This window comes from Tamandua tetradactyla, chromosome 24 (assembly GCF_023851605.1).
Source record: "Tamandua tetradactyla isolate mTamTet1 chromosome 24, mTamTet1.pri, whole genome shotgun sequence".
In the NCBI taxonomy this organism is placed as follows: domain Eukaryota; kingdom Metazoa; phylum Chordata; class Mammalia; order Pilosa; family Myrmecophagidae; genus Tamandua; species Tamandua tetradactyla.
In genome coordinates, this window is record NC_135350.1 from 20,917,470 (window position 1) to 20,933,050 (window position 15,581).

Sequence of the window (15,581 nt, forward strand, 5' to 3'; positions counted from 1 at the left end):
GGCTACACAGAGTCCTCCATTTCAGTGCTCTGTCTAAGTATGTCTTCACCCAGGGAGTGCCCTGATTATTACTTCTCTTGTAAACCATCTTGGTGGGACACCATAAACTGAATGCTGATCTTGTCCTCAACTTTTGCAGGCTCTGATCCTAGATTCATTCCTCCATGATGCAGTTACCGTCTAATGACACTACCTATGACTATGTCCAGACTGGCTTTTTTAATTCCCTCATGGATCTCTGAAATTTGTGCCTATTACTGGAAACTCTCTGTAGGAATTTATTAACTGCTAGACTATGTTGCCATTGTCTAAGGCAGAGATAGTGAGATCAGAGTGAGATCTGGGGGATCTTATTTTCAGAAAGCTGTATCATCTACTGAATTAGTTGGGTGAAAGAAGCCTAACCATGCTGCAGGGCTCATCACATGAAGGCGCAGGTTTGTCACAACTCTTGACTTGGTTGATTAGCTCAGACTTAACTTGATACAGGATACTGACATGTTCCAACCAAATTTATCTCACCCAACCACACAGATAGAAACGATGACTCTAACCTTTGGGGCCCTGCAAGAAGGGTGTATGTACCCTATACATACTTCTGACAGAATCTATAGCACTTAATTTCAGATTGTTTACAAAAATCAGCCCCTTACAATAGGAGCCTTGTTGTGGTCATCTTTGAATGGTTAGCACTTACCACAGGGCATGGAACATGGTGGACATTTAATAAGCATTTTCTGACTCAATCAGTTTCTCTCAGTATCAGAAAATTACCTGCCACTCAACAGTTCACTGTGGGGTACGCACTTCCAAGGACGGTGCTAAACAAACACTGTCAATTCCTGTTTTCCAGTGTGTTTTTTCTAAGGTCCGTACACTTTCTGTGAACTATTGTTTCAGACAGATTGATAGGCTTCAGCCATTTGAGTAATTATCACGTTGCAGTTTTTTCTCACAGGTATTAACCTCAAATGATCTTTACTGAACTTGGGTTCCACAAAATTTCTTCAGCCATACATTTACAAATGATATCATCCCTTTCATTCTTTAAAAATAGCATTGATTATTTTTTCTGATAAAAAAATTTACATTTACTCGCACAGAATTTAGAACACAGAAAAGTACAATGATAAAAGTTCAAGTTACTCAAACACTCATTTTATATTAATTTTACTCTTGCAAATCTGGGGGATCTTATTTTCAGAAAGCTGTATCATCTACTGAATTAGTTGGGTGAAAGATATAAATACACTGTATTTGACTTCTATGGTGATAATTAGCTTGAAGCATTTTTGTTACATATAATGAATGCTAAGCTTTCCAAAAAAATCACTTGTTTATCCAGTGTATCTGAATACTCATTTCACAATGAATAAAACAGACAAAGCCCTGCCTTTGTGAAGCTTACGTTTTAAAATTCATTCATCCACTCACTCAAAATATAACCAACCTACTACCTTTGTCAGGCAATGTGTTAAGTACTTTGTGGACCTGCTTCTTTTCCCTTCCTTATCTAGAAAACAAAGCATTCCTTAACCCTATAATCGCTCAAGACCCCGTCTATTCTCCTAAAACAAAGAAGAATACAACTTTCAATCCCTTAAAAGAACTTTATGCACCATCTTTGGACTGAGAAGGCCAAGTTTCTGGGTCCGCCTTTTCCTAGAGAACTCTAGTGCTTACTTGTTTTGTGGGCATTCCACATGAAACTCCATGTGTGTAGGAGAGTGGGGGAAGCTTTTCTACTGCTATCAGGTAACACTTATCAAATGCTTACATTGTGCCAGGCCCCAAACGATTCCAGATACTTGCCATGTATCAATCCATTTATCCTCACTGCACCCCATGCTCACTCCTTTACAGCTGGAAAACAAACAAAAAAACCTGAAGCTCACAGAGATTTAAGCTTTTGCCCACGGTCCCGTAACTAGCAAGTCCGGTGCTGAACTCTGAACGCGGACCCTCCTGGGCCCAGAGATTTTGCCCTTTACCACCGCATTTAAACCAACTTTGGGGAGACAGGATCCGAGGAAGGACAAGTCGCTTTTGGCCCGTGCATCCAGAGGTGCGGCTTATTGGCTAACATGCCCAGTGATGTCAATTCTGTCCCTGGATTTTTACAACACGACAGGTCAATATTCAGAAAAGACCCGAAAGAAAAGGATCGAACAGATTGAAAACTCCGCACTCAGTCCGCGAGCGCCCAAACTCCCCTTGCGTCCGCAGGCCTGGGCGGTCACAACGTCAAGTGAATGCGTCGCCACCAGCGGCCCCGCCCACCGCCAGCGGCCCCGCCCACAACGCAGCCGGGTCCCCGCAGCCGCGAGCTCTGGCCCGGGCTGCTGCCCCCTATCGCCGGAGCTGGGCGTGGCCTACGCGGCGGTTGCTGGGCATCAGGGCCGCTCCCAGGGCCGCGGGGGATGCTAAAGGAACTGTAGGTACGGTCCATTTCTCTAGCTCTCCACTTCCTAGGTCCTTGGGCACCCGTCTGTAGTCTCCCGCGATCATTTCCCTGCTGGTATCCTCAGGAGCGTTTGTCTTCCTCACTTCAAGGGACAGGCGTCGTCTCCTTGTAGCAGGCGCTGACGAAACAGTCGCAGATCTTTTCTCTCCTCTCCCTGACCCTTGTCTTTACTCCCTCATCTATTTCATCTCTTTTCTTATTCTCTCCCTTCCTCCTTTGTTGCTCTTTCTCATTTTGCAAGTACTTGCAAAGAAGAAAGAAAAGGTCTGCCACGCAAAATTAATTTTGTTAAGTGTAGACTGTTGTACAAACGGTGGGGCTCCCTGTAAAGGAAACGTCACACGCCCCTGTGACTGGGCATGGGTCCCGGTATTGGTTGTTGATCCCTCCATCCCTCCAGTTCCTACTGGTCTTGTCGCAGTGGTCAAGCACTTTAGATCAACGTTTCTGAAGGATTAAGGACAGTTGTTGCTGGTACGGAGTGTCAGGCGCATTATTCAGGAGTCCTTACAAGAGCTGCGAGCTCTGCAGGCCTATACGAGGTCCGTGACAACCCCCTATTCTAGAGCCTGTGAAATATCAGATGGACCGCTGGGGAGGGGCAATTAGCTTGGGTTGCACAGAGGGAAGTCACACCCCACCCCCTGATTTTCCATAAGGGTAAATAGAGTTGTAATTTGCCTAACAGAAATATGGAAAATTAAAATTTGTTATTATTATTATTTAAATAATATTGAAGTTATTATTATTATCATACCTAAGAAACTCATGTCCCAAACGTTTTAGTCACTCAGACTATGAAAAGGGCATTCATATTTACTGTTTTCTGTGAATAGGAAGAATAACACTAGTTTTATCAGTTGGCTCTTGCATAAACTCCTTCACATTGCCAGACAAAAGGAAGGAGGCAGGTGTTGTAATGGGAGTATTAAAAAATAACATCTGTATAGCACTTCTCATCTTGTGCATGATTTTCATATTCATCCTGTTTAATTATACACTTCTTTGAGATAACGTTGGTTAACAAAACCTCCTTTTAATGAGAGTGGAAACCACACACTGAGATTGAACAGTATCTGAAACATAGTGTATTAGACATTCAGTAAATATTTGTTGAAGGGATAAATGGATGAGATTCTCAAGGAAACTTGCCTTCTTCATCTTTGTATCCCCTGGACACAGATATTTATCTAGCAGAAGAAACCAGCAAATGTGAATTAAATAGGGAAGTTGCGTGACTTTTTCTGGGACAGACATTCATCAAATATTTTAGAGAATCTTCTATTTGCAGGAATTTTTTTAGGTACTGTGAATATGAGGGTAAGAAAGACAGATAGGATCCCTGTTTTCATGGAGCTTTGATTCTAGTGTGGGTAGATAGAAAATAAATAATATATGAATAAGGAAATTTTGTACAATAAGTGCCACCAACAACCAAAATTGTGAGGTGGAAGAGACCAGAGAGAGAGGTTACTCTAGACTGATTGGTTAGAGAAGGCATCCCTGAAGAGCTGATGTTTGTCCTGAGACCTCAGTGGTATAAAGACAACCATGAAGATATTTGGTGTGATGGGATGAAACTGCATGTACCCCAGAAAGCATCATGTTCTTAAAGCCATTCCTGTGGGGGTGGACCCATTGTAAGTAAGATCTTGTAGTGAGCAGGATCTTAAGTGGAGATGTGACTCACTTCACTCATAGTGGGTCTTAATCTTCTTACTGGAGTCCTTTATAAGAGGATAAAAGACAAAGAGAAGCACACAGAAAAATCCCCAGGGAAGCTCAGAGAGAAAACCCAAAGGAGCTGAGAGAGGACACACAGAAAACAGAGAGGTAGTCACTGAGGCAATGAAACCTGGGAAAGAAGGGAGAGACCAGCAGATGTCACCATGTGCTTTGCCATGTAACAGAGCTGAGGCTGGCTGGGAAAAAGCATACCTGCTGTTACCTTGACTGGGACATTTTCATGGCCCCAGAACCATAAACTTGTAAGTTAATAATTCCTCACTGTAAAAACAGTCCATTTCTGGAATAGTGCATTCATCAGTTTTAGTAAACGAAAACATTTGGTATCAGAGCATTGCAGGTAAATGAAACTACAGTTGCAAAAGGATTCTCTAAGAATATTTGGTGAATAGTTGTCTGTAGGAAAGCCACTTAGTCTCTCTCACATTTGTATCATAACATTTGGTATCAGGGCATTGTAGGTAAAAGAGCGTGGCTTTTTCAAGAAACGTCCTAAAGATGAGTGTAGCTGAAATGTAGAAAAGTGGTCAAAGATAAACTTGGAAAGATAGGTAGGAGGCAAATCATTGAATAGGCCATGATTGTAAGTTTGGAATTTATTTAAAGTATGATGAGAAACAAGTAGTTCATTTTGGAAGGCAGAAAATTGATCTGATTTGTATTGTTAAAAGCTTTGGTCTGCCTGTTATGTTGTAAATAAATCATAAGGATTCAGAAACAAGATTAGTAGCAGTTAGAAGGCAATTGTGGAAGTCTAAGAAGGAATGATGATAGCTTGGGCTAAAGTAGTAGACAAGTGGATGGATGTGAGATATGCTTTGGAAACCCAGAGACTTAGTTATATTTGGAATGTGAAGTGAGGGAAAAAAAGAGGAGTCATCCCTAGCTCCTAGGTTTTTGCCTGAACTTAAGTGGATAGTTTGTACCATCTGTCAAATACGAAAGTTTGGGGGTAAGGGATAAGGAGAGTGTTGGCCTTGGGTGGGAGAATGGGCATATAATTCTTAGTAATAGGGAGAAAATCAGCAAGTATGCCTAGAGATGCAGTTGTATGAGTAGATCCGGTGGTGGAAAGGTAAGGAGGTGTTTGTATGATACTGATTTTCTTTTTCTAAACGAAGTGTAAGTTATGAGGCAAAATCAATAAAGGGTGAGAAGAAGGAATGTACAGTAGGAGGTTTAAGCACAGAAGAGAAGGTTTAAAAGAGTCATTTTAGGGCATGGAAGGCAAACATATCAGAGAAGTGCAATAGCACAAGAGGGCAGTGTTGTGTGGCCGTTTGAGATTTGCGATATTGTAAGTGGGTGCAGTGGTAGGTTGGAAGAGAGATCAGAGAAGCCAAAGAGATCTGGTCTGAAAGACCACAATGTTGGCTGGGTTAACTACCTGGGTATGAGTGGTTAAGTTTGCAGCTAAACTAACCCTTGAACCCATACTTGCAGCTCAGTCACTTACAGTTTTACTTAGCACATTGATTCATAGCATTACCCTTTTGAGTCTCATACTCTTCTAGCCAACATGAAAAAAAAATTGCAGCTTGATTATTTGGGGTTTTTCTGTTGTTATTATTATTATTTTTTTTTTTGGTGTGCTTTGGTTTATTTTAGTCCATGCACCCCAATTGTGGATTTTCACAGGCTTATGATTCTGTTTCCTTTGTCCCTGCGTTTTTTCATTTACTTTTTTTTTTTTGGCTTGTTTTACTTTTTTAGTTCTTAACCAGTTCCATCAATATGTGTTTATTGATGTAGGAAAAAATGCCTATCTCGTAAGTGTTAAGGGAAAGATGAAAGATGAAATTTGGAAATTTTGTTGCCTTTTGAGCTTATAAAATGAATAGTAACAGGAGACCTGATTTGTATTGACTCTAATAACAATAATAATGATAGACAGCATTTGAATAGCTCTTCACATTTTGTTATACTTTCATTTTCTTTTTTCATTTGATTTTTTTAACTGCCATTTTTTCAAACAGGGAAGCGGAGACTTGTAGAGGTTAAAGGTCTTGACCAAGTATACATACCTAGTAATTGACAGAATGATTAGCCACAGCGTTGATTTGAAATCACATATGTTTCACTGTAGTAATTTGCCTCCTTGCCTTTCGCATTCTAGTATATACAAAGTGATGTCAAAGAAAAACTGCTAGGTAGATAGTAATAACTGGCTTGAGGGCTTTAACATGCAAAAATATTTTGTATACATTTAAAACCCAACAATTCATGAGATTAAATATATCTACTCTGTTAAGTAATTCTGAGAATTCAGAAATGAGTATGAGTTTACCACAGTTTTAACTTAGTAGGGAAATAAAGGGGCATACAAATCACTGAGAAGCATTTCTTGGACACTGTGGTGGCTGAATCTACGTGTCAATTTAACTAGGCTATAGTACCCACTTAGTTAATCAAACACTAATATGGATGCTGCTGTGAAGGTATTTTGTAGATGTCATTAATATCTACAATGGGTTGACTTTTTAAACTTTTTTATTGTATAGTATAACATATATACAAAGTAAAGAAATAAAAAAGCAATAATTTTCAAAGCACTCTTCAACAAGTAGTTATAGGACAGATCCCAGAGTTTGTCATGGGCTACCATACAACAATCAGTTGACTTTTAAAAAAAGGAGACTGTCCTTGATAATTGAGGAGAGTCTTAAATTGAAGGCCATAAGAGCAAAATCTGAGGTTTCCTAGAGAAAAAATATGAACTCTGCTTCAAGACTGCAGCATAAATTCCTGCCTGAGTTTCCAGCCCAACCTGTCTCATGGATTTCAGACTCAAGGTCGCACCACCAACTTATCTCCAAGTTTCCAGCCTGTCAGCCTACCCTACGGATTTCAGACTTCCAGTTCCGCAATCATGTTGAGCCAACCCCTTAAAATAAGTTTTACAAATATATGTATGTATCCTACTGGCTCTGTTTTCTCGGAAGAGCTTTGACTGGTACAGATTTTGGTACTTAGAAAGGGTCTAGAAGAACAGAATCTTAAGGATGAGTTTTGTGAATTGGTTCTGAGGTTTCTGGACTTGGTTCTGTAATATGATTAGATTTAAAGTGACTAGGAACTCTGTTTCTAGTGGTAAAGAGAGCACTGATCGTCTTGGCATGATATGGTGATATAGATATGCAAAATGTCACCATTGAATACTCTTAATAAAATGTTTTATAAAAGGAAAGGCTCTGTTTGGTCATGTACTTGTTGCCTTAGAACATTTTGTCAAGCTGATGAGTATAATGAAATTGCCTGTTTGCTCCTAACTGTACTGGAGAAAGTAGGAAAAGAAAAAATGAGCTCATGGCTTCAAATGCCCAGCTTAAGTGCTACATAAAGAACCTGAAAGTTTCTATGTCATTCCTGAAAGAAACCCCTATCTCCTGTAGTTGGAAAGCTGAGATTTCTGAGACCAAATCCAGAGTCTTATCATGAAAGTGGCTGAATTACAATGTAAATTGAATCCTTGTAGAATATCTGTTGTTAAAGTGAGGACATGGATTAGAAAGAAATGTGATCCTGAAAAATCTGCATGGAGACATATAGACAGAACCTGATGAAGCGAGGACAGTGAACCCCTAAATTCTACTGAATAGATAGAAGTAGATAGAAGTGGCCCTCTGCCCCTGCTTTGCCTGAATAACCTGATTTGGCTTCCTGTAAGGCAGGTGCCTTGCTAGTTCTCCTCGGGATCCACCCATACAACCTCTTTTTGCTTCTAAAGACTGTAACTAGACTCAAGTGCCAACAGGTCCTGAAGGATGAAGTATAAAGTGTGACCTATGAAGAGGTGTGCTAAACCTCAAAAGAGCTACATGATTTTTCCAATTGACATAGACAGAAATTTGAGCAATATGTTTCATAGAATGGATAGTAATGGTGTGGAATGATCCTGGAAGGAAAATAAAGTTGAATCAGGCTGAATTTATTGATACGGGCCCATTAAGCAGAAATTCTGTTTTCAATTAGTAGTTCAAGGGAATAAAAAGGGCTCTAGCAGCTTGTTTGTTCTGTTGACTAAAACATGGACCAAAAGGTGGCCTATACTAAATGAAGTTGAAATGCCAGAACTGTTGTGGTACACTGTAGAAGAAGACTTCCAAAGGCTTAGGGAAATTGAAATTTTAAAGTGGATTTATCATGTAAGACCTGCTCACCCACCTTGGAAAGACCCAGAGGACATACCTTTTATTACAACTAAGAAAAATAAATTTGCGAGAGGAAGCAGCATCCCTCAACAGTTCTATAGTTGCTCTTCTATGTAGGACATAAATTACAGTGGGAAGTTCTGTGACTGAATTGAGAGCCTTACATACAGTGGGGATAATTGGATTCCAAAGAGACAGGGGCCAACTGACAGCACTTAATCACCAAATGCAAGGTAGATGTGGTTACCAAATGAACAGCAGGGTCAAAGCAGTCATCAGAATCAGAAAGTCTCTTTTGCAGAGACCTGTGGCATTGGCTAGTTGGTATTGGTGCCCCTGTAAAATAAATAGATGGGCAGTCCACTAAATTCTTACTTCATCTTTAGGAGTAGAGGAGTTGTGGGTCAAGTAAACAGAAATTCAACTTGAATTACCAAGACAGAGGTATAGCCCCTCAATCGATTCCCAGATTTGATCCAGTTCACTACCCAGTCTCCTTTAAATGAAGAGGAGGCTGTTTCCCCTTGAGGAAAGGACCCTGCTAACAACCAAGAATATATACTGCTAATCTTTCTCCCAGCCTTCTCCTAGGGGACCTATGGCCCTTTACCAGAGTGATTGCGCAGTAGGGAAAAAGAAACAACCAGACTTTTGGGGAATTTGTGGACACTGGTTTTGATCTCACACTAATTCCAAGATACCTGAAATGCCACTATGATCCACCAGTTAAAGTAGGGTCCTATGGATGTCATATGATCAATCGAGTTTTAGCTCAGGTTCATCTTACAGAGGTTGCAGTAGTCCCATTTTGTGATTATTTCCCCAGTTCTGGAGGGGGAGGCGCGGGGGAGGCATAATTGGATTAGACAATGCAACTGGCAGAATCCCCACATTGGTTCCTTGACCAGTAAAGTGAGGACTGTTATAGCAGGAAAGGCCAAATGGACATCACTAGAATAGCCTTTAGTTAGGAAAGTAGTAAACTAAAGCAATATCACATTCCTGGAGAGATTGAAGAGATTAGCGCGACTATATAGGACTAGAAGAATGTATGGGTGGTGATTCCCTCCATATCCCCATTTAACTTGCCTATTTGGCCTGTGCAGAAAACAAATGGATCTTGAGAATGACAGAGAATTATCATAAACTTAACTAGTTGGTAATTCCAATTGCAGCTGCTGTACCAGATGTGGTATCATTGTTTGAACAAATCGATACATCCCCTGGTACCTGGGATGCAGCTATTATTCTTGCAAGTGAATTTTTTCTCTATACCTGTTAGAAAGACTATCAGAAGCTGTTTTCTTTCAGCTAGTAAGGCCAGTAATACACCTTCACTGTCTATCTTGGGGGTATTTCAACTCTCCAGTCTTTAGTCATAATTTAGTCCATATAGACCTTGATTGCCTTTCCCTGACACAAAACATCCCACTGGTCCACTACATTGATGGCGTTTTGCTGATTGAACCTAGTGGGCAAGAAATAGCAACTACTGTAGACTTATTGGTAAGATATTTGTATATCAGAAGGTGAGCAATAAATCTGACAAAATTCGGGGGTCTTCTACCTCAGGGAATTTTCTAGGTGTGGTGTGAGACTTGTTGAGATAATCCTCCTCAAGAGAGAGAGGAAATACCCAGTGAACCTCTTTAGATTTTGGAAACAATATATTCCCAATTTGTATGTACTATTCCAGCCCATTTACTGGATGAATTGAAAAGCTGCTAGTTTTTGAGTGGAACTCAGACTCTGTGACAGGTTCATGTTGCCATGCACACTGTTCTGTCACCTGTGCCAGATTCAGCAGATCCTAATGGCACTTGAACTGTCAGTGGTACATCAAGATGCTGTTTGGCAGGCCCCTACAGGGGGCAAAGTCCTAAAATTTCCTGCAGGTAATTACTCTCCTTTTGTGAAACACCTTTTGGCTTGCTGCTGGGCCTTAGTTGAATGCATAACCATGGACCACAAGTTACCATGTGACCCAAGCTGCCCATCATGAGCTGGATGTTGAATGGCCCACAAAGCCATAAAGTTGAGTGTGCTCAGCAGCTCTCCTCATCAAATGGAAGTGGTATATTTGAGATTGGGCTCAAGCAGGCTCTGAAGGTACAAGTAAGTTGCATGAGAAAATGACTCAAATGCCCATGGCCCAATTTTCTGCTACATTACCTTCTCTAGCCAAGACCTCGTTAATGGCCCTCATGAAAATTAAACAATATGCATGCACTACATGAAAGTGGATGGTTGCAGCAGTATAACCCCTTTTATAGAATGTCCCTGAAAGACAGTGATGAAGGACAGTGATGAAGGTCTATTGGACAAAGCTTCCAGCAGTGCTTGCAAAGAGACATGATCAGAGGTGCAAGTACATATCGAATCATGGTCTGTGACCACATGACTTGGAAGAAACATGATTGGAAAATTGGTGATAAGGAGGTCTGAGGAAGATGTACGTAGATAGATCTCTCTGAATGGGATAAAAAGAAATGTGTCCCATGTGAATGCTTACCAAAGAGTGAACTCAGCAGAGGAGCTCCAAGGAACAAGGATCATTGGCAGGATGACCCAGAACACCATAGTCTATGGAGAGAAATCATCACCTTGCAGATGCCTTGACTTTGGACTTTTAGCCTCAAAACTGTGAGCCCATAAATTTCCATTGTTAAGCCAACCCATTGTATAGTAATTGTTTTAGCAGCTAGAAGACTAAAACACTATTTAAGTATGTTAACTTTGCGTAATAGTATTTAAGTTACAAGATATCAAGTAGTTATCCTCCTCTGGGGAAAGGGTTGGTGCATTTTTGGTTGTACACGGGATAGTTGAATCATGTTAGGTAGAAGTATGATGTTGAAATTGTCTCTATTTGGAGATTAAGTATGATTTAAGAAGATATGTATGGGTGCCAAGTTGACAAAGGGTAGACCATGATGGTTAATTTTATATGTCTACTTGTAAGGCCATAGTACTCAGTTAGTTAATCAAACACTAATCTAAATGCTGCTCTGAAGGTATTTTGTAGATGAGGCTAACATCTACAATCAATTGATTTTAAAGAAGATTATCCTTGATAATGGTGGAAGGGATAATAAATCAATTGAAGGTCTTAGGAATAAAAATAAATGAGATTTCCTGGAGAAGCATCAATACCACAACATAAATTCCTACCTTACAGATTTCAGGCTCAGGACTGAAACATCAGTTCTTCCCCGAGTTTCCAGCCTTCCAGCCTGTCCTGAGATTTTGGACTTACCAGTTCCTACTAAAGCATGGACCAATTCCTTAAATAAATCATATTTTAAGAAAAACAGAGGTGTTGGGTTTGGGATGCAGTTTACAGAATGCACAAAGTTTCAGAAATGTGAGAGAACATGGCAAATTCAAATAGCCAAAATTCAGTATGCCCAAAGTTCAGAGTATCAGGTGAAGAGAGGAGGTAGAATAGATGAAGTTAAGGTCACATTCCGTGGACTTTGTAAGCTGTATTTAAGGAGTTTGGATTTTATCTTATATGAGAAGCCATTGAAGAAGTTGCCAAATTCAAGTTTATATTTTAGAAGATTACTCTACATTGTGGAAATTACATTGGGAAGAAACAATTTGGGAGATAGAAAGATCTGTTAGAAGGCCATTGCAGTTTTAGGGAAAAGATGTTTATGGCCTGGACTAGAGTGGTGGCAATTTTTGTGGAGATAAATAGACAAAATGTTTAAATATTTAGAAGTTTGTATTAACATGATTTAATAATCCACTGACTGTGGATAAGGAAGGAAAAGGAAGAAGAAAGAATAACTCTTCAGTTTCTAAGTTGAGCAACGTAGGTAGTTGGTGGCCTCATTCTCTGAAGTAGGAAGCTATCTGAAGAAGGAATAGATTTGGTAGGAGGGCTTGAGTTAAGTTGTGGTTACCTAGACTTAAGATGCTCGTGAGACAATCAAGTGCAGATATCCAATAAGTTAAATAATATACTTATTAGAATCTCAAAAGAGCTTCTCTAGGCCAGACTCATCAGCATATCAGTAATAATTGGAGCCACAGGAGTTGAACACATTTCTTAAGATATGTATTTAGAAGGACAAGAGAAGAGGGCGTAGGACAGAACCCTATGTTGAGAAACCCCAACATTTAATGGATGCATAGAAGAAAAGAAGTCTGTAAAGAAAGCCTAGAAAAACAATGGGAGAGGTAGAAGGAAGGTATAGCAATGGACAAAATGCTGTGAGAATTCAAGAGGGGAAGACAACATCCAAGTTTTGTGTGTACCTTACAAAAGGTTTTACTTGGGGTGTAGCATTTACAAGTTGAATTGCTGTGCAAAAATATTCCAAGAAAATAAAAAATAAAAACGTAGGAAACAATTAGTAGTTTAATTCGACTGAATGTAAAGTAAAGAGAAAGAACTAATGAAAAAGCTGACAAGATAGTTTGATGCCATGAAGTGGAAAACCTTGGATGCTGAGTAAGTAGTTGGCAACTTTATTAAAGGTGAGAAAAACAACTGTGTTTGGTGCTAAGAGAAAGAATATAAAACATGCTCTGAACCACGGAATACCTTTCCATTTTGTTGTGGGAACAAGACCTGAAAAGAATAAAAATGCATGATGATATCTGATTAGTGAGAATAAGTCCTAAATGCTATAGGAATTTTTATAGTTGCAAGCTCAGTTTGAACTGTACTAGTTTAGTCCAGTCTTGTATGGTTTTGGTTAACATAATAATGCCAACTAGTCATTATCTTTTTAAAAAATCAAACGAGTTTGAATGCTTTTTATTAAGTATTCTTTTTGTGGATATAGCTTTCGAATTCATTTGTTCAGAAGGATTTATACATAGTCATTTTTATTTGAAGATTTTTTTATTGGATTTTAGAGTTCTTTGTCTGGAAAGACAGTTCCGTAGATTCTAAATCAATACATATTCACAATAACACAGACAGCAGTGCATAAGCTTTATCTGATATTAATTTAATAAATGTGTGTTAAATGCCTATTGTGTGTCAGCAATGCAATAAAACATAATTATAAAGGCCAGAGACTACAGATTGGGACATAGCTGAGTTCAAATCCCAATTTTACCACTCTCAATGGAGGAAAATAAGTTGCAGTCCTACTTGGTTTATACTTTACTCTGTATGCATTATGATTTTTTGAAGGAAATGTCAGTTATTATATATCCAATTGTTAATGTTACTGCCAAATTTAATTGATATTTCTTAAATATCAGGGGTGGGGGAGGCAGGGCGGAATGAGGGGTGACTTTTGAATATTAGCTAAGCTACCAAGTTACTCATCCACGTTTAAAGGACTAAGAATTGACCATAAATGTTTGTTCATCTGTGATGTAGTTACTAGATGTCACTGTTCCACAACATTGCTTCAGCAGGATAAAACCAAAGCACCTTACATGAACGCACACTAAGGGAAAGACAAGAAGTTGATTGTATTTAAATAATATGCATATATATGTACATGATATTTATGTAAGAAGTGAAGTTCCCAAGCAGCATGTACTGCTCTCCTCTCACCTTGCTTCTTAGTAGATTCATAAAGGAATAGAATCTTAAAGTTAAACTTTATAAAGGCCTTATTAAATAATTTAGGATCCTTCCTCCCTGCCTTATTTTATAAGTTTGGGATTGAGGTGCAGAGAGGTAAAGTGACAAATGATTTCTTCAATATTATATAGCAAATTCAAAGCTGAGTACTTAGACTGTCCAACTCTTTTTACAATACCTCACGCTGCCCATCATTGATGTGTACTCTCAGATGGATGTTCTAATAAAACTGAATCTCAAAATCCATGAACATTTTCCACTCCTAGGCAGTGCGACGGTGGCTCAGTGGCAGAATTCTTGCTTGCCATACGAGGGACCCGGGTTCGATTGCTAGTGTCTGCCCGTGCAAACACACACACACACACACAAAAAAATAAAATAAAATAAAACATTTTCCACTACTTTAAAGTCAAATCTTGGCAGTATAAACATTGCTCTTCTACTAATAAAAATTCTCAATTGAATTACATAACTTTTGCTATGAGCTGTAAAAACATCACAATCCCACAATAGCAGTGTGGGTGTGTGTGTGTATGTGTGCTGCCTCATTCCAAAAAGAATTTTATGCAACTAGTGAAATAAATAGAACATAATATTTTTTAAAAATGAGTGATCAGGGAGATGCAAGGGTAGTTCAGTGGTAGAATTCTCTCCTGCCATGCAGGAGACCTGGGTTCGATTCCTGGTCTGTGCACTTCCGCAAAACACAAGCAAGCAAGCAAAACAAACAAAAAACCAACCAACAAACAAAAAATTCAACAAATGGGGCTGCAATAATGGATACTTACATGGAAAAATAATGAAATGTAACCCTACCATACATCATACAAAAAAAGTGGTCAGAAAGAATAAAAGTTAACCAGTGTGAAGTTTTATTTTAATAAACAATTGTCATGCCATGATGTTCAATAAACTATCCAGTAAATTCATATTTTGCTGTATGTTTTCAAATTTAATTCTGCTTTCCCTAATTGCCAGTACAAAGCAGGAAAAGTAGATAATACTCATCTCATTAAAAGACAAAGAGAGGTTGTAATTTACCTAAGATCATATAACTAGTATATTTCTGATTACAAAGCCCTAAATCTTTCCATTATCCAGACATATAATGAGACGACTCCTTACAGAAAGCAATCACTGTAACACTTAGACACCTGGATTACCACAGTTACTTCTGAATTGTACAGGTAGGCTTTTGTATATATCAAATTTATTTCAAACAAGTGCACAGTACTGTTGGCAAAACATTTTTCTATTGGGATTGATTCCTAAAAAAGTTATTAAGAGAAAGGTAAAATTCATGTATTTAAATTATCAATATTTTACATTAAAAACTATTATTATATGAAGGAAATAGCGTTTAAAAATACCTAATTAATATTGGTCACATAAGAGAGAAAGAGATGTTCAGAGGAAAAGACAAATCTAAAGAGATAAGGACATTTTTAGAGCAAAGAAGAAAGAAGTTAGGCATAATATTTAAAAGGAGGGAAAAAGGCATGACAAGAACTAAGTTCCATATATTCTGCCTAGCTTGATTCTGATGCCTCATTTACTTGGGTATCTGGTTTTCCCTCTTCTGCTTCATTCATCTAAGATTGTGTCAAACATCTATCCTAGCCAGAGTCCTGCTACTTGAAGACTTCCAGTATGTGTATGAACC

General features: G+C 38.8%; 1 protein-coding gene and 1 long non-coding RNA gene across 4 annotated transcripts in view; one reads left to right on the forward strand and one right to left on the reverse strand.

Annotated features, from left to right (window-relative positions):
• LOC143668083 (uncharacterized) overlaps positions 1 to 2,229 on the reverse strand; it is a 32,725-nt gene extending 30,496 nt beyond the window's left edge. The window contains exon 1 of the long non-coding RNA XR_013168284.1: positions 1,896 to 2,229. This is a non-coding gene — a long non-coding RNA (uncharacterized LOC143668083). The remainder of the gene's footprint in view (positions 1 to 1,895) is intronic.
• A 78-nt stretch (positions 2,230 to 2,307) lies between these two features.
• LOC143668084 (sodium/hydrogen exchanger 9B1-like) overlaps positions 2,308 to 15,581 on the forward strand; it is a 91,448-nt gene continuing 78,174 nt past the window's right edge. For 2 of the 3 annotated variants that reach the window (XM_077142665.1, XM_077142668.1), the window contains exon 1: positions 2,308 to 2,438. The gene's annotated coding sequence lies outside the window, so the exon portion shown is untranslated. Of the gene's footprint in view, positions 2,439 to 15,019; positions 15,106 to 15,581 lie in introns of all 3 variants that reach the window. The other variant, XM_077142667.1, reaches the window with a different exon arrangement.